The 25,098-nt window shown below is 39.6% G+C and overlaps 1 protein-coding gene and 1 non-coding gene across 2 annotated transcripts in view; one reads left to right on the top strand and one right to left on the bottom strand.

The window, feature by feature from the left end:
* The window catches only part of FNDC5 (fibronectin type III domain containing 5), a 1,974,149-nt gene that overhangs the window by 383,712 nt on the left and 1,565,339 nt on the right, over nucleotides 1–25,098 (bottom strand). The gene's annotated exons all lie outside the window — the stretch shown is intronic.
* Nucleotides 17,200–17,271, top strand: TRNAQ-UUG. The gene has a single exon. It is a non-coding gene; the product is annotated as a tRNA-Gln (tRNA).

Genomic DNA, 25,098 nt, shown 5'->3' with positions numbered 1-25,098 from the left:
TAACAACTGAATGTCATTTTATTTCTAAAGCTTTAATGCCTGGCAAAGGTTAGGCAACTTGTTGCACTTATTAATTGTGTAGGTTCCACTATATTGCCATTAATCATATTAACAGATAATTTTACAAGTCTAACTATCAACAACAAAGCAAATTTTTCAGAATTCCCTTACTAGTTTGTTCAAATTCTTTAAGTGAGCCTATCATGGATGCTTCCATTGCATCTTCTTGTGAAATACAAAGCAATTGGTGGCTCATATAGTGCTGGCTTAGTACAAGCCTTGACATAAGACTGATTTTTTTCCTGGGAACAGTTCACAAAAAGTGATATTTCCAATCTTGACATCTATGAAGTCTTTGAAGGCCAGCTTTATGAATCAATATTTTTCAGAAAGTTTGCCAAAAATGCTGATTCCTCTAACTGGGCTGCTGGAAGAAGGATTTCTCCTTATTACAGGCTGTAGCAAACCCAGAGCAGATTACATTAGTGGTAGGTATATAAGTGACACAGATCCCTGCATGGGAGGTGGGTATTTTGCTCCCTAACCAATACATTAATAACAAAAGGCATTCTTTGCCTGCAGTTTTCTTAATTTGGTTTCAAGTGAAACTACATTGGACCACCAATTTGTTTAACTGCCCTATAGCTGTTATTGCCTCATGTTCTTCTTCTTCTGGCTTTTCCCAGTTAGGGGTCGCCACAGAGGAACTCCAGTCCGCTAATGATTGGCAGTAGATTTTTACGGTGCTGAGGTGCCAGCTCGACGCCCAATCTTCAACGAAGGCACGCCCATTCATGCATGTCTTTTGAATGCCACTTGACTGTGGGGAGGGCATGCAGACTCCACACAGAAGGCGCTCCAGCCGAGAAACGAATGGGAGAACCTCTTGCTGTGAGGCGATAATGCTACCGCTGCACCACCGCAGCTTCATACATATTTTTATTTACATTTTACAGCATCTAACTTCACTGTTATTGCATGGAATTTCTAGATTTGGAGGGGCTGTGAAGTTGATCCTTCTTACTGAGTACAGCCTCTATAAATTGGTCCTCTAGCATGTGAATGCCCTCAAGATTTGTTGTCATGGTCCCAGAAATCTTGGCAGTTTTCTCTGTTTTCTGTGGTTTTTTTTTTTGTTGTTGTTGATTAAATCAGCTTTTTTTGTTAAAAACCTCAAGTGATTTTTGGGGCAAAAATACAAGCTCAAAGTATCATTAAATGCTTCTCTTCTGAACAAATGAGGCTATTTATCATGTGTTGTAGACTATTCTATGAAATCTGTAAACCTGTCCAAAAATTAATTTCCCTGACTTGCACTGAATCTGGTTCTTATGCTGGAATGCCCCAAAACAGATATTTTTTTCCTAAATATAGTCCTTTTAGATCCATTTTAAACTGAATATATTTCTCTGTCAGAATATTGCAACAAAAAGTATTGCTCGTTAACTCCGGATCTTTCATACAGAAGTAGCAGAATGTCAGGTTCACTTTCATTTTTGCTTGCTGTAGCCTTTAAAATGTGATTGGAAACAGCTTCAATACTTCATTGCTTCTATCTTATGACTTCTTCAAAATCCACATTAATATTGAGTAGAAAATTAGTGTCAGTCATAAAAATTCATAATGTCATTACAATAAGCTGTTTATTCATAGACACAGTAGTTCATACGTATATTTCTTCTGTGCAAACAGAAATAGTCAAATTCAATAAAAAAAAATCACCAAAAGGATTAATCTATATAGGCAAAACCAGTCAGAAGGTTGACAATTAAAACCAACTATTTAATATTCTCACCAACAGGTTTTGGTACCATGACTCTTTTATCTTTACACAAATGCTGTAATTACCTTATTTATGCCCTTGCAGAGTTAATAAATGTTAATGATACCTTATTTGAATTAATTCAGTATGTTGTGAAACAATTCGTATAACATTTTCTGTGGAAGCAAGGAAGTAAATGATTACATTAGCACATTAATCCTACCTTACTTGTCATGGACATACAGCAATGAGTCAGAATATTAGCAGCATCATAAAATAAATTCAAATGCATTCAAATGGGAGCTAGACATCTGATCAAGAGAACGTAGAATGAGACGCACCCTCACCTAGCTGCTTTGGTCATGTTTTCTGCTTACTCAAACGTTTGGTGACCTTGAAGTAAGAAAATGCTCAGAAGTGAGTGTAACAGGAAGCACAAATATTTAGTTTACTGACAAGTTTGATAAAAAAAAAAGTATGGTCCAGAGCAAATCCAGTCTAGTGTCCATTGACCAAGAATCCTAGAGCCCCTTCATGTATATAGACTAACACATGTTAATATATTGCAATGCATATGCTTATGTACAACTCCATTTTTAATCACTTTACATCATTTTGCTTGCCATTCATTCAGCTGTTGTCTGAGCACTTGTCTTGTACTGTAGGTTTAGGGAACACAATTCATAACAAGTGATGAAGTAAAAAATCATGAATCCAGTTCTCTACTCCTTCAGTACAAAGTATTTCAGGTGACATACAAATTAGACCCTCACTTATTTCACTTATCCATTCTTCTGCGTTTTCATGTTAGAATGTCCCCTAACTTTAGCTGGATATGTAAATTGTCTAAGTTTATACAGGGCTTTGGGTTGTTGGTGTGTGTTTTTCTGAACATAATATTTTGTTGTTGACCATGTAGCATAGTTCTGAGATCATTTTTAATCTGTTTTCACAGCAACAGTTTTTGTATGTATTTTGGTATTATAGTGGGGGTTATGTTATGATTGTTAGCATGTAGTTTAGTTATGCTTTTAGGTAATTTATTTTTGTTTACATAGTAGGACTGGGTCCATTTTGCCAGAAATATCATTTTCTTACTAGCTAGCTGCAGTGTTACTCTTAAATTTTACCTTTATTCATTCTAATAAGAATGAATTTTAGTTCTAGGGGGATGATTTAGAGGAGCAATGTTGTCGAATAACTGTGTGTGAAGTTAAATATACATTTTACATTAAGATGAATGGGAAATGCATTCCATGCTATATTATTTGTTTATTTAATTATGTATTTATGTAATCATAGCTGTATAAGTGTTTAAATGGTTATAGTGGCTTTAAATATAACTGCCTTCAAAATGCTTGATTGCTGTAAGCCCATGCTGACATTTTCCACTTCTTGCATATGGATCACGATTACTTTGAAATCTGATCTCTTCTGTCTGTAACAAACTTATTCCATAACATCAAGAGGCATTATGTACAGTATCTGTCATATTTTTCTTTCTTTCTTGTTATTGTTATTTATTTTAGTACTATGTCACATGATCTAGTGTTTTTCCTTCTACAGTACATTTAAAGCACAGGCTTTCAAACAGAACTGGGTCAGACGTTGCCTTACAGACTAGACATATATTATCAAATGGAAACCTATAAGGAACTGAATATAATGACTCATTTGCTGTAGCCTTTCTGAATACTTCAGCTTTTCTGCCACTTCAAGCTCTTTCATGTGGCATGGTAGAAGGCTAGGAGACATGGTTCTGTATTCAATAATGAGTCAGACTAATGATCTCCCTGCAGATGTTCATCGTGTTACCCTGCTGCAGTCATCACACTTGGGTTATCCTGTCGTCAGGCGGTCCCACAGTCGGCCCGAATTCCAAAGTCTTGGTCTGGCGTCAGTTGCTGTCACTTCTTCCCTGACGTCAGTGCGCCAGGGGTATATAAGAGGCATTTGATGCCATTTTCTTCAGTCTTTCTTGCCGCGCGGTGCCCAAAGCAGAAGCAGTCCGCAAGTGCCGGTCAGCCGAAAGCTGAGATTTTCAAATCGAATTTCAGTCCGAAGTCTTCAAAGCTAAGTACCCCATTGGGGAACCTTTTCTTGCCTCAGTCCGATGTCAGAAAAAGTTCACAATTGCATTTCTTGTGGGAAGCAAATACCTCATAAGGACTTTCATTCCTATTGTATACCTTGCCTAGGACCAGACCACAACGTCACTGGTTATCAGTTTTGTGCTAGGTTCAATAAGCAAACTATAAAGTGATGCTTTGATTTCGCATGACACTACTTCGGTAGGAAATTTAATTACACTATGCCGTCATTCTCCGGTTTTCAGTGAGGCACCTATGCAGCCCCTGGCTACCGCAGAATTGGAACCCCAGACCGCTTTGGATTCTCAAGCAGAGAGTACTAGGCCGTCGCAGCCATTTTCTTTAGGCTCTACCGACAACATTGCAGAAGGAGAAGCTGGTGCTGTGGAAACACCTTCGGTCACAGAAGGTGTCTTCAGACCGACTACTCTCACCATAAAATCTTATGCTAAGCTTAAGACTCCTCTAAAACCAAAAAGGACTGCACATCAGCCTCCAGTACAAGGCCCCATGCCTAAGAAACAGATGCTTAAAATGGCTGAAGATTTGATTTCTTTGATCAGGGGTTCCCAACCCCCCCCCAGACAAAAGGCCTAGACAAGAGGAGGATTATGCCTCCTCTGATCAAGTGTCTATTTCCTCAGGCTCCTCTGAGGAACAGGATTACTCCTTTCCCCCTTATGAAGATTCTGATGCTGAAGATTCCATTCCCTCAGCTTCTCCCCCTGAAGACTATTCCTTTGAGGAAACCTTGCATGCCATGAGGGAACATTTCCACTGGAAAGGTCAGGACTACTCCGACTCAAAGAAAAGGCTCCGAGAGTTTCTTTTACTCCCCCAGCCCAGACCACTTGCTATCCCTCCAGTTTTAGACATTGTGGATAATGTTTACTTAGAATCTAGTCTAAATCCAGATTCTCTGCCTCCTGTTCCAGCCAAACCAGACAGATATTATAGAGTGCCTGACTCACACAAATTCCTTTACAAAAGTCCTGTTGCTGACCCAGAGACAATCTCCCAGGGTCCCAAAGGGGCTAAGGCTTCTATGGCTAAAAATCCTGTACCTTCTGAAAGGGACTCCAGAGCACTAGATAGGTGGGGGAAGAAGGTTTACACCTCAGCTACTCTAGCTATGAGAGCACTAAATTGTCAATTTCACATGCTGAAATACCAGCAATTCCTAATGTCTCAATTAAAACAAAAGATGAGCACACACCCTCAACAGTCTGAATTCAAGGAAATGCAGGATCTGTTGCATGCAGCTGAACAGGTGGGCAAACATACTTTACAATGTGGATTTGATTCCTTGGAAGCTTCCTGTAGAGCAGCTGTTACTGGGTCTGTTATACGTAGGCATGCTTGGTTAAAGGAACAAATTCTGCCTGATCATGTTAAAGCAAAGTTATTAAATGTACCCTTACAGCAGAATGTCTTATTTGGGGTTAAAGCAGAAGAGGTTTTAAAGAAAATGGAGGATAAGGCAAAATCTATGCAGACGGTCAAAGATTTCTTACAGGTACAACCCCCACGCTTCAGCAGAATGTGGTCAACAAAAGATTGGTCCTTTCCAGCTTCTGACAGACCACAGAGGGGTAAATACAGATGCCCAAGGGGCAGAGGTCAAGCACAAATCCCTTACAAACCTTGCCAATGGGGCACTGCAACACAGAAGGGAGGAGAAGACAGGCCCCAAACTACTAGAAGACAAACACAATGACTTAAACCTCAAACTGCCAAGCAAAGCTCTTTTGGCAGCTCCCTTGGGAGGAAAATTAGCACTTTTTGCAGACAACTGGCACATCATCACAAAGGACAAATGGGTCCTAGACATTATCTCACAAGGATACAGATTCCATTTCCACACCTTGACAAGGATAAAAGGAATGCCAAACCTGCCACAAAATCAATGGGCAGAGGCACAAAAACAAATTACAGCTCTCATGGACATGAGAGCCATTCTGCTGGTACCTACACAGGAGCAAGGCCAAGGATTTTATTCAAGGCTCTTTCTAGTCCCCAGAAAGGACAATGCATGGAGACCCATTCTGGACCTTTCAGTTCTAAACACCTACTTGCAAGTACCCAAATACAAGATGCTAACACTACAGCAGCTTCTTCCCATGTTGGGCAAGAAGGCTTGGCTAGTAATGTTGGACCTCAAGGAGGCATACCTGCGTGTCCCTATCAGACAACATTGCAGAAGATACCTCTGTTTCATTTCAGGTTCAACCCATTACCAATTCTCTGCACTGCCCTTTGGCTTATCTACTGTGCCCAGGGTCTTCCCAAAATGCCTGGCACCAGTAATTGCCTACTGCAGACAAAGAGGAATTCAAATATACCCATACCTGGATGACTGCCTCATCCAAGCAGAAAGCAAGGACATTCTCTTACAACATCTGGCGTTTGTAAAACACCTTCTAAGTTGCATAGGGTACACAGTAAATGAAAAGAAATCAAAACTAGTGCCCTCACAAAATATGACATTCCTGGGTGCCAGCTTGAATACAATGGCCAGGATGGCTTATCTGACACCAGACAAACAACTACAACTAACTCAATACTTCAAAATAATGGCAACAAAGACCCAACTCCCTGCAAGAAAAATTCTGCAGGCCTTGGGCTTCATGGCATCTTGCATACTACTAATACCATTTGCAAAAATGCATATGAGGAAATTACAATGGTACCTGAAAAGCGTATGGACTGAACACAGCCACAGCTTGGAAACAATGGTACCTGTCATTCCCTACCTTCAACAGGAGTTTCTATGGTGGTCACAGGCGTGTCACCTCAACAAGGGTAAGCCTTTCACCTTACCCCCAGCCAGGCAAACTATGACAACAGATGCATCGGACTATGCCTGGGGGCACACATGGCAGGACAGTGCGTTCAAGGCATATGGACTACAGATCAAAGAAATCTGCACATCAATCAAAAATAAATGCTAGCTGTACAGAATGCTCTGACAGCCTTCAAGGGCCTCTTGCTTCCAGGACAGCTTATAATAAGGACAGACAACACCACAGTAATGTTGTACATAAACAAGCAAGGGGGTACACACTCCTGCCCTCTATGCAGGCAAGCAATGACCTTGTGGAACACAGCACTGGCTTACCAAGTTCAATTACAAACACAATTCCTGCCAGGAAAAAAGAACACATTGGCAGACGACCTAAGCAGGAACATCATGGATCCCCACGAGTGGAAACTGGATCCACAAGTATTTGCAATGATAACTCAAAAATGGGGGCGCCCAGACATAGACCTGTTTGCCAACTGCCAAAACTATCAGCTATCAAAATTTTGCACAAGGACATTTCACCATCAAGCTTGGAAAGTGGACGCACTCTCATTCAGTTGGAAAATGTTGACAGTATATGCCTTTCCTCCATTGCCCCTTCTCACAAAGGTGCTGCTGAAAGTCAGAATGGAGAGACCCCACATGATACTCATTGCCCCAGACTGGCCACGCCAGCACTGGTACCCACTACTAAGGAACATGGCCCATGGCTCACCACGGATTTTACCACAAATTCCTCATCTGCTCACACAGCAAGACAGTCAGATTCTACACAGCTAGCTCAAAACCTTAAATTTGGCTGCATGGCAAATCACCTAAGCAACCAGCCAGCTCCTCTTTCACAAGCTGTTATGGATGTCATTCTGGAGGCCAGGAGGCCCAGCACCAGGAAAGCCTACTTAGACAAATGGAAAAGATTTTGCGCCTGGAACCAAGCTAAAGGCCAAAATCCCCTTGAGCCGGACATACCTCAGATTCTACAATATTTAACTGAGATGTTACACAAAGGACTTTCTTTTTCATCTATTAAAATCCACGCCTCAGCTATTTCAGCTCACTACAACATGGATCCTCCCTTATTTTCACATCTACTTCTAAGGCAGTACCTCAGAGGGGCCAAAAACATTAGGCCTCCCAGGAGAGCACCAACACCAACTTGGGACCTCAACTTTGTTCTGGAAAAACTTACGCTGCCACCTTTTCAGCCAGCTTTCTCAGCTGATTTAAAGTTTATATCATGGAAGACTGCCCTGCTGCTAGCAATTACTTCAGCCAGAAGAGTCTCAGAGTTACAGGCACTAATGGCAGTAGAGCCTTTCCTCATTTTTCAAGACAGAGTTTCTCTACGAACTAACCCCTCATTTATGCCAAAGGTGGTATCCAGTGTGGCTCTAAATCAAACCATACATTTGCCCACCTTCTTCCCAAATCCACAGAACAAAGGAGAAAGACTCCTGCACTCTTTGGACATTCACAGGCGACTATGTTACTACTTGGATAAAACTAAGATTTTCAGAAAATCTGACCAGCTTTTTGTATCCTATGCTACAGCATCACAAGGAAAGGCTATCTCAAAACAGACCATTTCCAAATGGATAGGACATTGCATACGTTTTTGCTACACCCATCATGGAAAACCAGTTCCTGCTAGCATAAGGCCCCACCTTACCAGGGCAGCAGCTACATCTTCAGCCTTCCTCAGGGCAGTGCCAACCAAGGATATTCTGGAAGCTGCAACTTGGAGTTCAGTACACACCTTCACCAAACACCATCACTTACCACTTTACTCTAAGACTAGAGCTGGCTTCACCACTGCAGTTTTGCAGGGCCTTCTAGCCTCCTCTAACCCTGTTTGACTCCACCTCCCATCCTTAGCTTTGGGATTCAACCCAAGTGTGATGACTGCAGCAGGGTAGCACGATGAACATAGTACAGTTTTGTACCTACCATAAATGTAGATGTTCGAGTGTACACCCTGCTGCAGTCCAGGTTACCCTCCCTCCATCCCCTCTGACCTAACTGAAACCTTTCTATACCTTAAAATCTGATACAACCTTTGTGGTGTATTTGCTTATAGCTGGACGTATGTTTTGTTTGTGCTAAACTTTTATTATTGGTACTATCTACTGACCACCTTTTGGGGGGGCACCTGACATCTGGGGCAAGAAAAACTGAAGAAAATGGCGTCGGATGCCTCTTATATACCCCTGGCGCTCTGACGTCAGGGAAGGAGCGACAGCAACTGACGCCGGACCAAGACTTTGGAATTCGGGCCGATTGCGGGACCGCCTGACGACAGGATAACCCAAGTGTGTTGACTGCAGCAGGGTGTACACTCGAACATCTACATTTATGGTAGGTACAAAACTGTACTTTCCTACACTTACCCTTTAGAGTTAGATTTGCTACAGAATATGCTTTCCTGAGTCTGGTAGATATACACTGGTCAAAGTTTAAATTATCTACTGTTGTCTGTAGGTATTTAATGATAATGTCATTTCATATAATTATACTGTTTGTTTTGTAATCATAACTTATGTCTATTTTGCAAAGTCTCTTGCTTGTAGATTTGCTGGCATTTGAAGTGGAGATCATTACTACTGCACTGGGTATGTATTTTTTTTTAAACTTGGGAAAACTCAGTCATTCTTTACTGAGCTAATTGTGTTACCTAGTTTGTAGTCATCAGTATATTTGGTTATCCCAAGACCATTTCCCACCTTTATATCTAAGAAGAATAGTCAAAAATGAATTATAGGGTTAGGAGCACAACCTAACTCATGTACTAACTGCAGCCCTAAGCTTAACTTTACCCCAGCCGTAACTCTTCACATTACATTAATAAAAAAACTCTTCCTAACAGTACCACTAATCAAAGCAATAGGACACAGAACACCCACAACACCAAATGAGGCACAACACTAAATTGATATCCTTACCTAACCCATGAACACTCGCACATATACACTGCTCTCTGTAAATCATGCTTGCACATTTTTAAAACCACTGCCTTTAGAGTCAAACTTTCCTTTTCCTGCCTACTGCTCCTACATACCTACACTTAAAACTTAAATTCAACCAAATGTGAGTCTCACAAATATGAGGTCACACCTTCATGATGTCACTCAGTATTTGTCACTCGTTTGAGTTTCTCGCATACATACATACTAATGATAGTGCATAAACAAACGAGCTATTCTATTGACAGATAAGGTAAAATAAAACATCAGACATTCTGTATCATGATCAACATGTTTACATTGTGTTTGACCTTCCAGTTAGATTGAAGATGAAAGTATCCATAATCTGTTTTAATTATCAGATTTAACAGTATAATAGAGATGCAAAATTTTGCCATCCACAGCTGAACTTCAATATGTTTGTTACAGATGTTGTGTCCCGTAAACAATTAATATGCTGGTATATTTATTTCATACTTAATAGTTTACCCAGTCATTGCTTAGGTAGCTAAATTCACTCATATTACCATTTTTTCACTCTGCTGGTGGCATTGACAATGTCTGGTTGTTTCATATAATACTATATCCAATGGTACTAAATAATATGAGTTATTGTAAGAGCACTTTCTAGTCCTGAGTTGTCTTGGTTTCTGGATTTTAGATGCTCTTTTACAAAGACTGATACAGCACCACCTATCCCAACAAGTCTGCAATGATAAAAGTGGTTATACTCTGCAATTTATGATATACCTTTTGGATCTTTAAGTCATATATCAGTAATGGTACAGATTATTAAGATCCTCAAACCAGAGGACAGCCTCTACCTCACCTGTTTCACAATGGGGGTTTCAGGGCTTTAGCAAAGCCAGCTTCACCTCTGATTTTTATGTTGTGTATCTTTCTTTTTTTCCTGGAATGTAAAGAAATGTAAAAAAAGACACTATGGGGATGAAAATGCCCTTTTTCAGTACTGTACGCCCTAGATACACAGACAAAGTTCACAAGACACCAAACATTCCATGTGGCTGCACATTTCTCTCTAGGTTGATAGGCACAAAACCCCATGTTTGTGACACATTTCTTTAACTACTGAGTGTGAAAGTGCTATTATGATATTCATGGAACTGGCTACAGTGAGGTTATATGGAAGTTTGTCACAATGTTACATGATTAACAGAACTGTTAATGTGAATTTTGTTACACTGCTACACTGTTAATCAAAAGTCACTCAAGGATGTCTGTCACACATTGAAAGGAATATGAGGGCGTTGACTGATTGACAATACCTTGAGGTGGTTGGAATAAAATCATACCTCTCAACTGTACATATGTCTGCAGACTGTCTGGTTTAGAAAATAATGAGAGACATTTGAGTTTCAGACTTCATACCCTTCAGAAAATTCATGTGAATGCAAAACCTGTTATTCTATCAACTTTCTAAGTTTGTAAGAGCAATATTTAAAATTTGTCCCTATTTTTGGGCATTTGCACCACTTTTATTTATGGCTGTGTACAGATTTCTTGTTCTAAGAGGTTGAGAAGTATGAATGGAATCCTGTGTGTGTGTGTGTGTGGGGGGGGGGGGGCTACTCTACACCTCTGAGTACATTTTCTAAATTCCTGGCTACACCTGTAGTTTTCATCATTGACTTGTTTCCTCTAGTGTACCATGCAACAAAAACAGTTTGTGTAGAAAAAAATGGTTACCCTCAAACACAAATTTTCAAGTCCTTCGTTTCTGTGAGATTACATATCTAGAGTAATGAGAGCAATGATTTCCAAAATGAATTTTGAACTTCCATCATTTTGCTGGAGAAATATAATTTTTTCCATTACCTTTCATGAATGCTTAGCTGCTAATGTCAGTTTTAAAGTTATGTCTGTTATGTTATCCCACAAACTGCATCATGCCACCAGTGAGCATCCCTGTCATGCTAGGATAACATTTCTTAAAAATCTACTTGAATGAGACACAGTCACTGACAAAAAGCCTAGTGATCCTTTTAGAATATGTTTAGTTATGAAGTGCTTTTATGTCTTGTAACCATTTCTCACTTGTGTAGGGTGAACTTAACAGTATAACCATCGTCTTAAATCCATGTCCCTCAAGTACCACACACTGGGCACTTATAATAAACATAAAAGTTGAAGCTGATAAAAAAAAATAAATAATAATAAACCAGCAATTGATCTCGCATTCCTGTCAGCTTGCATATACTAGCAAGGAGAACTGCCATTACAAGCAGAAAAATGACATGAAGGCATTACTCTTTAAACTGTTATACTTGCTTTAAATAAAGCTTTTCCATGTACACTGCAAACAAGGCTAGTAAAAACAAATATATATTGTATGTCAGAGCAGCTGCATTGAGCAGTGAGACTGATATCATGGAAGGCCAGTGTGTTTATGAGTGGGAACAGCACCTCAGACAGTGGGACTGTCAGTAGCTGAGGCAATCACTGATGTCTCCATGACTCTGCCTATTGGATGACGGGACTGTCATTAGCTCAGGCAATCATTGATGTCTCCATGACTCTTCCTATTGGATGACAGGACTGTCAGTAGCTCAGGCAGTCATTGATGTCTCCATGACTCTGCCTATTGGATGATGGGACTGTCAGTATCTCAGATAATCACCAATGTCTCCATTACTCTGCTTACTGGATGACAGGACTGTCAGTGGCTCAGACAAACACTAACATCTCCATGACACTGCCCATTAGACGGCAGCACTGTCAGTAGCTCAGAAGATCACTGATATCTCCACGACTGTGCCTGTTGGATGACAGGACTATCTAACTCAGGCAGTCACTGACATCTGTCAGTAGCTCACACAATCACTGACATTTCTATGACTATGCCTATTGTATAACAGGACTGTCAATAGCTCAGGCAATCACTGATGTCTCCATGACTCGGCCTATTGGATGAAGGGACTGTCAATAGCTCAGGAAATCACTGATGTCCCCATGACTCTGCCTATTGGATGATGAGACCGTCAAGTAGCTCAGACAATCACCAATGTCTCCATTACTCTGCCTACTGGATGACAGGACTGTCAATGGCTCAGACAAACACTAACGTCTCCATGACTCTACCCATTGGATGACAGCACTGTCAGTAGCTCAGAAGGTCACTGATGTCTCCATGACTGTGTCTGTTGGACGACAGGACTGTCTAAATCAGGAGGTCACTGACACTTACCAGTAGCTCACACAATCACTGACATCTCTATGACTATGCCTATTGGATAACAGGACTGTCAGTAGCTCAGGCAATCACTGATATCTCCATGACGCTGCCTATTGGATGATGGGACTGTCAGTTGCTCAGGCAATCACTGATGTCTCCATGACTCTGCATATTGGATGACAGGATTGTCAGTGGGCAACCAGAAACTATACACAATGACTGCTGAGGAATTTTATTTCCAAGTGTATAACATTGATGAAAAAGATGAAATTCCTAATAATTGCTGGGAAACATTTACATTTATGTAGTGCACAATTTAGAGGCATTTAATTATTGCAGAAGCATACAGAAGTATATGTCAATCCAGAGGATTAAACGACTTTTGCATAATATATTACGAGGGACTACAGAACAGTAGAGGGTCTTTTAAAATGAATTGGCCAAGGCAGAGCAATAATTAATGCTGTGAATGTGGGTTAAATATTATTTACTCAGATGTGCATTTTTTGGTTTACTTGGGCTGAACTCTTGAGGTCTTATTCTGACACTTTTGGGAAAATACCCACAACCCAGCATTAATTACTGCCTAATTGTACCCTGGATTACATTAATGAGATTTCCCTTTGATTACTAGGAAAATCCAACTGGGAAAGCCCCTTATCAGCAGAGGCATCGGAGAAAAGCTCCACATTACATACACTTGCACAGGAAGTTAGCATGAAATAACAGTAAAATATACACTATAACATTGATATGAATATAAAATTTAACAGATGATCACCATATTGCATGTATGATATAGTACATACAACGTGTAAGCTCACACATCTATGGAATATTCAATATTATTTTACTGTGTGTGTGTGTGTGTGTGTGTGTGTGTGTGTGTGTGTGTGTGTGTGTGTGTGTATGTGTGTGTGTAGTAACATTTTAGGTTTTATTATGCAGACATCAAATAAGGAATTTTCACATTTTATCCAAACTACTAAAAGTCAGTTGAGAGCTGTAACTAGGAGGAAAAAAGTGTTAGGATTTATATGATTAATTGCATCTGACTGTTTAAGAAGGAGAAGACCTAAAAAATGGGATTGGTACAAGGGCAGGCCTATTTTGTTGATAAGTGTAAGCGAAAGCTTACAATCCCGAACACTTCGAACAGTGATTTTTTTTTCCCAAGGAAAAAAATCGCTGTTCCAAAAAAGAAAAAAAAAAACTTTAAAACATTACATAAATTGGGGGGCTTCACCCCCCACCCCCCTACTTAAATATACCAACTCCAAGATCACACTACAGTGAAAAAAACGGCAAAATAACGAAGGCGGACAAGCAATTTCTTTCCCAGGGAAAGAATTCACTTATATGCCGTTTTGATATTTTGCCGTTTCATGCTTTCTGTATTGCTTATACTACTTCCTTCCTCATGTAAATACCACTAAGTGCTGGTTCAGTGAGAATAAGCATCTGTGGGGTGTGTACCAGTTTAATAACTGGCTGATGGCAGGGCATCTATGTGGGGTGTAGAGGATATTGTGGGCAGTTGTAATGTGAGTGTAATCTATCCACTGGATCGCCAAGTGGCTCGCAGATAGGATATAGGAAATCAAACTGGGGGAAGTTACCTCCACAAAGAGACCAGTCACCAGTGGCATCTCTCAGGTTTCTGTGCTTGGACATCTCCTGTTTGGCATTTACTTTTCTAAAATAAAAGCCAATACCAAAGGACAAAGGCAGGCTACATTTGCTGATGAATACAAGTTAGAAGTGAGCAGTCATTTAATCCAAAATGACATAGCCATCCTGCAGGAAGGTTTGTCCCAAATAAATAACTGGCACCAAAATCATTACTGAAACTAAATGCCAAAAAATGCATTATTGTATCCTTTGAGAAGTCATCTATCCCAGGGAACTAGCACATTAACAGTTCACCCATAAAATTTGATCCATTTGTTCAACATTTGGGAACTTATTTGGACAGTGACCTAACTCTTGACCAACATGTGTCCACTGTTGTAAGAAAGTCCTTCTATATTGCACAACTTATAAACAAATGGATTGTGCCTAGATCTAGGGATGTCACTGTCTCCCTTTATTCTGCCATGATTAGACCAGTCATTGAATATAATGTCCCCTTTGCTGTGTATCTGTCCAGATATATGCAACAACTCGAACACCCACAGAGATACTTTACTAAAAGGATACAAGGCATAAACAACATGTCTTAAATGGACCAACTCAAAGCATTGTTACTATACTGTGTATCATACAGACTGCTAAGAGGTGACCTGTCTTTGTCCTACAAAGCATCCTCCAACATGGTACTGATGGATTTACTGCACATCAGCAAGTCAAATGACATCAGAAATACTCAGTTAGTGGATCTAAACCTCTTCTGGAATATCAACAAAATGGTTCTGGGGGATAGGTATATCTCACAGAGCACACCACTGCTCTGGAACAGACTCCCCAGCCACATAAAACAAAATGCAACCATGTTCATATTCAATCTCAACTTGGATCTATGTATGGGAAACAGAAAATTTACCTCAGGACACTCTCCATTCTACTAATGGACGGAGACATCTCCAAAATACATTATTCCATGCATGGGTTCCCTCAAATTATCTATAGTACGATCCTAGTTATTCTCATTAGAGGGTAATGTATGATTATCAACCATGAAATGGATAAGGTCAATCTCTAACCAAATGGGATATGTTAATTAAAGGACAAAAAGGGAAACTGTCTAGGCTTAAAATGGCCCACAAGAGCAGCTAACCTAGTACTTACCTATGAACATATGACCCAGTGAGTATAGGCCTAAAAACTATGCAGCTCCAGCCATTTAAGGGACTGAAGTGCAAGACAGTGATGTGTTCAATTAATGTGGTTAGTTGCAAATTTTGCAATTTTATTATAAAATTGTTTCAGTTTTGCTAGCTGAGAGTATTGTAATTTAATGAAAATTGAGGAGGCATCTAGAAGACTGGGGAGCAGATAGGTCTGAGGTATGGTCTTGCATCATATTCTGATAGGAAAGGTTTACATTTGTAAAAAAGTGAATCTTAAACAACCTCACCAATAATACACTACACTAAATTAAAAGTTACTTCAACTGCAAACACAGTGTTTGTGTTGGGCTGATGAACTGTCAGATCCTCAGCAAATTATAGTCAGGTTAGTTATCACTTTCCAGTAGCTTTGTATTTTGTACTAGCTCAGTTCTAGTGTTGCTGATGGCTGTATTGTTGATTTAAATGAAAAAAATGTCATTAGTTTAGTATTATCTGGATTTAAGATCAAGTTAGATTGTTCAAGACAATTTTCAATTTTTGTAAAACAAAACTAGCAATGAACTTGGAGTTGTTTGACTGAACAGACAAATTTTAGTGTTGAGTCATCTATCTATTGGATTAAAATTTGCAGGGTGCAAGACTGTATACATTTTATTTATAAATATTAAAGAGTAAAGGTCCTACTATCGAACCTTGTGGTACACCTACTATTATCTTCATCAGCCCAACATAGACACTGTGTTCTGTTGCTGGGGTAATTTTTAAATCAGATTATTGGTGAGGTTGAGTTCCTTCAGTCTAAGTAACAGCATGGGATTAGATACTGTATTGAATGGTTTGGATCAGCCGAAAAATAGGGATGTGGTCATATCACTTTGATTTTGTCTTTCATGGGTGTTAGTAATGTAGTTTCTATGCTATGGCCTGGCCTAAATCCGTTGTACATCATGGAAAGTAACATTCTCTGTTAGCTTGTTAATCAAGTATAGGTGAACATATTTTTTTTCAAGTATTTTGTATACAAGGAACAAGTTACGTCTGTGGCATGCAAGTTCTACAGATTTTCAACCAATACGTAAGGGAATAACAAGATTGTTTCCAGACATACCTCTCAACCTCTTAAACATAAGAAATCCAGGCAAAGGTAAAAATAATGGGGGGATGTCCTAAAATCAGGGACACATTTTAAATATTTTTCTTATGAACTTAGAAATTTGATAGAGTAACAGATTTTGTCATTATTTAGTGACTTCAGTCTTCAATGATTTGCCATAAAACCACAAATTTAATGAAGAACAGACCAAAACTCTGAGTAAAAAATCTGGGCATTCAGTGAAAATCTGGATAACTGAGAGGTATGTTTCCAGAGTTTGGGGAATATAATTTATTTGAAGAGAGCGATCTAGAAATATAGATATTGGGTATGCAATTGCTTCTGAAGCTGTTTTGAGATATTCTACTTCTAGTCTGTCAACCACAAGAGAGGTGCATTTAACTATTTAATTTGTTTTTTTATTATGGTAGTACCAAGTCTGCTAAAAGAAGGTAGGCCTGACACCGGGCATGTTACTAGCAACATTTTTGTGGTATCAGAGAGCTGCTTCCATGGTGTAATGGTTAGCACTCTGGACTTTGAATCCAGTGATCTGAGTTCATATCTCAGTGGAAGCTCTTAATCTGGTTAGGATGGTGGCCTAATGGTTAAGGTGTTTGCCTTACAAACACAAGGTGCTGGGTTTGAGTCTCACAAGGGATAATTGGCTAGGCTTAAAATGGCTTGCAAGGGCAGTTAGCCTAGTACTAAACTATGAACATCTAGATGTTATGTTGTAGTTTGTTTCACCTTGTAATCCTTCTGAAATGAGATCCAGTAACAGAAAGTAATAAGTAAAGCTGGTACAAACAGTAGGAGAAAAATGTATGCAGCCAGAATAAAATCAGATAAAGCCACAGCACATAAACAAAAACTAACAGCACCTCTTCCCTGAGATGTATACTACATAATATTCATTATAAAATAAAAAATGGGTATACTTTGTGGTAACCTTTCTGAATCCCCCAGAATGCTTCACTACCTAATGATGATGCCCTACAGCTGTTTTACAAAGTAATATATGTGACAGGAACAGAGAAAAATGATGATACATGTTTCTATCTCTGATCACAAAATCTTCATAGTGAAAAGATGAAACAATTTAATAAAAAACTTTTTTATGTAATGAAAAAAGAACTATCAGAAAATTTACTCTGTAGGAAAAAGGACTATTACACCCACTCTTAACTCATTACATCCAAGTGATGCCTCCAGATGCATCTGCAGTTAACTCCTACTGATGCCTCTAGGAGTCATATATTGCCTGTTCAAATTTGCATCAATAATCTCCAAACCATGTATGTACAAAGTTTTAAAAGATTTCATCTTAAAGCTTACATAATGGCAAACTCAACTGCATTAATATTTGACCTCTGTCTAGTGCAGGTAAAGATATTTTAACTATTGTTTTTATTATATTGATTTATATAGCTATAATTTTCACTTTTTTTCCTAAGTATCTCAGAAACCAAGTAACAGACAGAACCCCTCAGCCTCATATGAAAGCTCTCAGTTAGGTGAATAAAATGCTGCTGACAATATGTGTGCCACTTGAATAGTTGCTGAGATATTTTAAGGTGTTTACAAAATATTACAAATGTAATAGTTACTGTGTTTACTCTGACTTATAAAATTTGGTTTAAGAACCTTCTTTCATAATCTCTCTGGTTCCAGAGATGTTAACATTTGTTTGAAATATGAGGACATAATTTGATTCTGTCAAAAGGCTTAGGCTCCACCCATTGGAAGTTACAGTGCAAACTTCCTGAGCTCCTGAATGAGTTAAGGACCTGGGAGTAGCTGCTGGCCCTAAATAGCCCACATCTACCTAGGCATAAATGTTGTCTGCCACCACCTACATTTGTAGCTACTGAACACCCAGGTGACATGTATCATGGGTAGGATGTGTTGTCATGGAGTATGCATGCAGGATTATGTTGTCTGCCCCCACTGCCCCTGACACACTATTCCACACATGTGCAGCTAGGTAACCATGCACATGTACAGCCGTACCTTGCTGATATTATATTTCTGCTTTGCAACTATGCCATCCTGAGCCACTATAATGCCACCAAGTCTCCATGGTACAGCAACTCAGACCCCTGCAACAGAAACATGCAAAGTTCTGAGAGATACCTGTCAGTCTGCAACACCACCATCAATCTAACATAATGCAAAAATGGTACAAACACTTTGATGTGTACTCATGACACACCCCAGCATACAGCATCTGTCATGGTATAACACAACTGCACTACAACATGTCATGTCATTATTATTCTTATTGCTGTTGGTGTTTGTCATTGAAGGCCCTTGAAGGTGTAATTAGAACCAAAACACAGCTTTGTAAGTAAGCAGTATTTAGCAATACTTACTAGCATCAGCATAGTTTAAGGTTTTATTATATATGCCTTTTTAGTGGTACTTATGTGTAGTTTTAGAGTATAGATGTAAGTAGAAGAATTTAGACATGATATGATAACATTATAACAATGATTTTTTTTCATTTTTTTAATGTAAAAAAATATTTAAGTGACAATTTTGGTCAGGCTTTTAAAAAAACTTCTGGTTCAGTATTACATAAAAGAAGTTATTTGAGTGTATTGCTTTAAATTCAAGGGATACAGCAATTAATGTAATTACCGACATCTGCCTTAACTTAGTGCTTTGTTTTAAAATGCTTTGAACTAGTGTTGTTGGTTGTCTGAAGAAGTTCTGATATTTATCAGAACGAAAAACGCTGGTGCAGCATTTTACTTTTACTTTTGTGTTGGTGAATAAAGCAGTGTTTTTACAACTTTTGGTACTAAGTACATTGGATCGGATTATTACCGACAGTTACCTGAATTTTTGTACCTACATGTGCCTAGCCTTTGGAGCTGACTTACCAACATTCTTTTCTTAGATGTCATGTAATGTACTATAGTCACCTTGTGCTTCAGACACATATTTGCATGTCCCTGCATCAATGGTATGGATGGCAGGGATGTGGCACAGGTATCATCACATGCACAGGGTGTAGTGTGGAAGTGTCAGAGGCCTAGGCTGTGACAAACAGTTGACATCATGTGTAGGAGTCAGGAAGGGGTGGTGGTCAGCTTGGCCATGGAGAGGTGCTGTGTGTTGTGTGTCTTTTGGTGTCCTGCATGTGACAGTGATGTATGAGTGTATGTGCATTTACAGTCAAGCCATGTGCTAGCCCTGCATGTGGTATGTTGAACAACTGTGAACCATACATGGCAGAATGGACAGTTCACCGTCTCCGGCCATGAACACAGGAACTGGCTCTGCCAGGAGTAGCACTGGAACCACCATGCCCAGAGTCATATGCAGTACTAGTCGCTGACAATGACTGGTGTCTGTTGGGCCCATGTCCCTCATAGGACCACCTAGGACCACGTGCCCATGGCCTGCCACATTGTGGTGTGGACAGCACTTTCCCTTCTATAGCGCTGGAGGTACTGCCACTACAGGGGTGTGAGTGTGCAAGGCCATGTGGACTCTCAGTGGATGATGTTGCTGACCTACGGCCACATGTCCAATGCCCTACACCCACCACATGTTCTAGCACAAACAAGGTACGGTCAAGGACTGACAATGTCTCACCCCACTGTCTGTCCACTACATCAGTGAAACAATACATGACATCACCAATGTGGTGCAGGGAGTCACGGATGTCAGACAGTGATGCATCCATGATCCTGAGCATCTGTCTGGTGTTGCATTCGGAACATGCCTGTGCCTCCATTATGGACCGAAACATGCATCGGGTGAATAGTGATGTGACACCTGTGACAGGTGGTGGATGGGAGGCAGTCCTCCTTTGAGCACCCCTGTCAATCTGCCTGTGTGGGACTTCGCCAGCTCTCTGGCTATGGCTAGTGTCTACACTCACTCATGCCATTGTTGCCACACTCTCCTGTTCAATGCCGCCACACTCTGATTGTTCGATATCTATGGCCACAGGGGACTGGGTATGTGTGGGCATACTGACTGTGTGCGGGGACAAAGGGGGAGGAAGTAGGATGTCAACCCATGTGTCAGATTCAGCCCCCAACAACCCCACCTATGCCTCACTATGTCCACCATTATCATCAGAGTCCAATGAGACACTGACATCAGGTTGTGAGGGGGACAGACTCCAACCCACATGGTCACCTGTGACATACAGGTGAGGTACCAAAACTGCATTACACATATCTCATCTTATTTCTGATCCCTTGCACAAAGCACAAGCAAATTACAACATACACAGACAAGATAGACCAATTAAACCACATGCACTGCAGCCACGTCTGGTTAATGTTGCCACTATTGTACACCTGTGAGATAAGTGATATGTCAGTGTATGTGATAGACCTACACCTAAAACACAGTGAACCCATCTTGAGCATACTATTGCCCCCTCTATAGCAGACTGCATAGACCTTCACAAAAGTGCAAATATGTTACAGCTCCTACACATACACTACTGTGATTATCGATTCAATGCACTTCAGTTAACCCCTCTGAAAATTAACATACAAGTAGTGTACTCTGGCTAAACATAGTTGTGTATACAGGTCTATATCATATGAGCGAATCACGCAAATTGCGAATGCTCATAATATTGAATGTATCGGACCTTGAACTGGCTATTGTGGGGAGCTGTGCCCCCCACACCCACCGCTAAATATATATTCCAACTCTGAAATTGCACTATAATGAGGAAAGGGCAAGTATCCCATTTTTCACTGTACCGGGATCTCAGAAAAAGCACTTTGAGGTCCGGTACGTTCAATATTATGAGCGTTCGCAATTTGTGCGATTCGCCCATATGATATAGACCTATGTATACAGCAAAATGGCAGCCCTTAACATTCTCAGGGTATATAAGATCCTTACAAAAACAGTATCAGACTCACCGGGTACAAGACAAATGTGAGGGGAAAATATTCCCAGCAATACCAAATATGGCATTGTTACAGGATAATATGTGGGTATATCAACATGTACAGTAGATACTGTGATACTGCCTACATTGCTGACATTCTGAGTGTGTGTGTACAACTGTGCATTCTAAACAACTTTCCCCAATGCAGATTGACCTAATATCCATGTACTAGTATGCAGAGGCTGCCACAATGACTGATACAGTATTACAATGATGAACACAGGAGGCTTACCTGGAAGCTCCTCTGCTGTGGATGCTGTGGTACCCACCTCCATGATGTAGGGGGGTGATGGATGCTTGGTAGCTAGCAGTTGATCCCAGGTTTGCCAGGAATTCCTCTGTGGCCAAGAGTGGTTCTACTGTTGCAGGCCCTCCACCGGTGGCAGCACGGTCCCTGGCCACAGCAGCCATGCAGCATTTAGCATGTCTGTCACCCTGTGGTGGACTTGCTCATAGCTTCTGTCCTGTAGCCCTCCACAGTTGACTACTGTGATGATGTCAGCCCACAGTGCTGCACATTGCTCACAATTCTGGTGGGTCCTGGACAGCAGAATGTCGTGATGCAGTCTGAGATGAAAAACCAAAAACGGACCAGCACAACGATGATGCAGGCAAAAGTATATTAAAGACTGAATATCATAAAACCAAAATAAATGTTAAGCAAACCGGTTTCGGCTGAAAAAACAGCCTTCTTCAGTGCTGAAACAAAGTTGAGTAATTAGTTAAACAGCTTGAAACATCCTGGTATTTTATATATACACTCATCTAAAGAGATATTGCCAAAAAATTATGTGGATTGTATCTGATGCATCCATCTCATAAAAAATAAAAATAAAGATGAAGAAATGAAGAAATATTAATAAAAAGATTGCATAAAAAACATTGCATGAAAAACATGGCATGAAAAAGCAGGTTAACAATTATGCCATCTCATTTAATCCAGGTTTGAACAAAGCTCCTAGCCTGGTTATCCATATAGTTTCCATATTATTAATTTTGTTGTGCCAACCTGCTTTATAATTCCTATGCATTTGAATTTTATCAATGATAGTAAATTTAAAGACAGTCATGGTATGTTGAATAGTATGTTTGTAAAGAGCATTGGACAGACGCTGGTTCCTAATGGCACTGAGGTGTTCACTGATCCTCAGTTTAAATGGTCTAGATGTTTGACCAACATAAAATGATGAACAGGTGCATGTAGCTAAGTAAATGACCCAATCTGAACTGCAGTTGCCAAAAATGTTAATTTGATATACTTTAGATGTATTCTTACTTGAAAATTCTTTGGTTTTAAGAATATGTTGACAGGCACTGCAGTGCCCACAAGGGAAGCAGCCAAGCAATGGGTCACCAAATAAAGTCGTTTGGACAGGTATTGCTGGTGTATACCTTTTGTAATGTGTCAACCTTGAATGTATAGTCCTACCCCTCCTGTATGAAAAAGCACATTTGTCTGGTAAAATCTCATTCAAAAATTCATGGGATTTAAGTATATCCCAATGTCTGTCAATGATTTGTCTGAATCTAAATGTATTGTTCCCAGTAGTAACAAATCTGATTGGCTGCCTAGGAATGGAATTTTCATTATGTTCCTTATTATGATATTGTAATAAGGTGGGTCGTGTCACAGGTTTAATTTGTTGAATGGTATGAGAGATCTGATATTTGGGATATCCACGATCAATGAACCTATCTGACAAATCTTGTGCACAGGCTTCGTATTGTTCATGTGATGAGCATATGCGTTTCATACGCAAAAATTGGGATTTATGGATATTTTTGATGATGTGGCAGGGGTGAGAGCTGGATGCATGTAGCAATGTGTTATACTGAGAAAACTTCCTATGTACATGTGTAGCTAAAGTATGATCCATCTGTCTGGAAACAACAACATCCAAGAAAACAATCTCTTCATATTCAATGTTTAAGGTAAATTGGTATATCCCAAGGGTTGTTGTTAAGATATTTAACAAAATCAGACACATGGTCCTTATCCCCACGCCACACCATCCAACAGTCATCTAAATACCTCCTCCAGATGTCAAGATTGTTTATATATAAATTATGATCCACATCTTAGATGAATTATTGCTCAAAAAATCCCATGAAAAGGTCAGCATATATAGGGGCAAAAGACATTGCCGTCCCCTTAATCTGCCAGTAAGGATGTCCATCAAAGTAAAAAATGTTTAGTTATTAAGGAACTGATGTATGTATATATTATATGTGGTTCCAACCCAGTTCTTATCCTACCCACAGTTTTCAGATCTCTCATACCATTCAACAAATTAAACCTGTGACACGACCCACCTTATTACAATATCATAATAAGGAACATAATGAAAATTCCATTCCTAGGCAGCCAATCAGATTTGTTACTATTTTTGGGAACAATACATTTAGATTCAGACAAATCATTGACAGACATTGGGATATACTTAAATCCCATGAATTTTTGAATGAGATTTTACCAGACAAATGTGCTTTTTCATACGGGAGGGGTAGGACTATACATTCAAGGTTGACACATTACAAAAGGTATACACCAGCAATACCTGTCCAAACAACTTTATTTGGTGACCCATTGCTTGGCTGCTTCCCTTGTGGGCACTGCAGTGCCTGTCAACATATTCTTAAAACCAAAGAATTTTCAAGTAAGAATACATCTAAAGAATATCAAATTAACATTTTTGGCAACTGCAGTTCAGATTGGGTCATTTACTTAGCTACATGCACCTGTTCATCATTTTATGTTGGTCAAACGTCCAGACCATTTAAACTGAGGATCAGTGAATACCTCAGTGCCATTAGGAACCAGCGTCTGTCCAATGCTCTTTACAAACATACTATTCAACATACCACGGCTGTCTTTAAATTTACTATCATTGATAAAATTCAAATGCATAGGAATTATAAAGCATGTTGGCACAACAAACTTAATAATATGGAAACTATGTGGATAACCAGGCTAGGGGCTTTGTTCAAACCTGGATTAAATGAGATGGCATAATTGTTAACCTGCTTTTTCATGCTATGTTTTTCATGCAATGTTTTTTTATGTAATCTTTTTTATTAATATTTCTTCATTTCTTCATCTTTATTTTTATTTTTTATGAGATGGATGCATCAGATACAATCCATATAATTGTTTTGGCAATATCTCTTTAAATGAGTGTATATATAAAATACCAGGATGTTTCAAGCTGTTTAACTAATTACTCAACTTTGTTTTAGCACTGAAGAAGGCTGTTTTTTCAGCCGAAACCGGTTTGCTTAACATTTATTTTGGTTTTATGATATTCAGTCTTTAATATACTTTTGCCTGCATCATCGTTGTGCTGGTCCGTTTTTGGTTTTTCATATCATTGGTTTGGACCTTTGCACTCTGTCCCATGTGCGTGCTCCTTGGTTTGGTCTTGTGTGATGCAGTCTGAGGCCATCCAGGATAACATCATTTTCTGCATCTGAA

This window comes from Protopterus annectens, chromosome 1.part2 (assembly GCF_019279795.1).
Source record: "Protopterus annectens isolate FY-2018-M chromosome 1.part2, PAN1.0, whole genome shotgun sequence".
NCBI lineage: Eukaryota > Metazoa > Chordata > Ceratodontiformes > Protopteridae > Protopterus > Protopterus annectens.
Note: the sequence above shows the minus strand (reverse complement) of the source record. Positions and strands in the feature narration are given on the sequence as shown.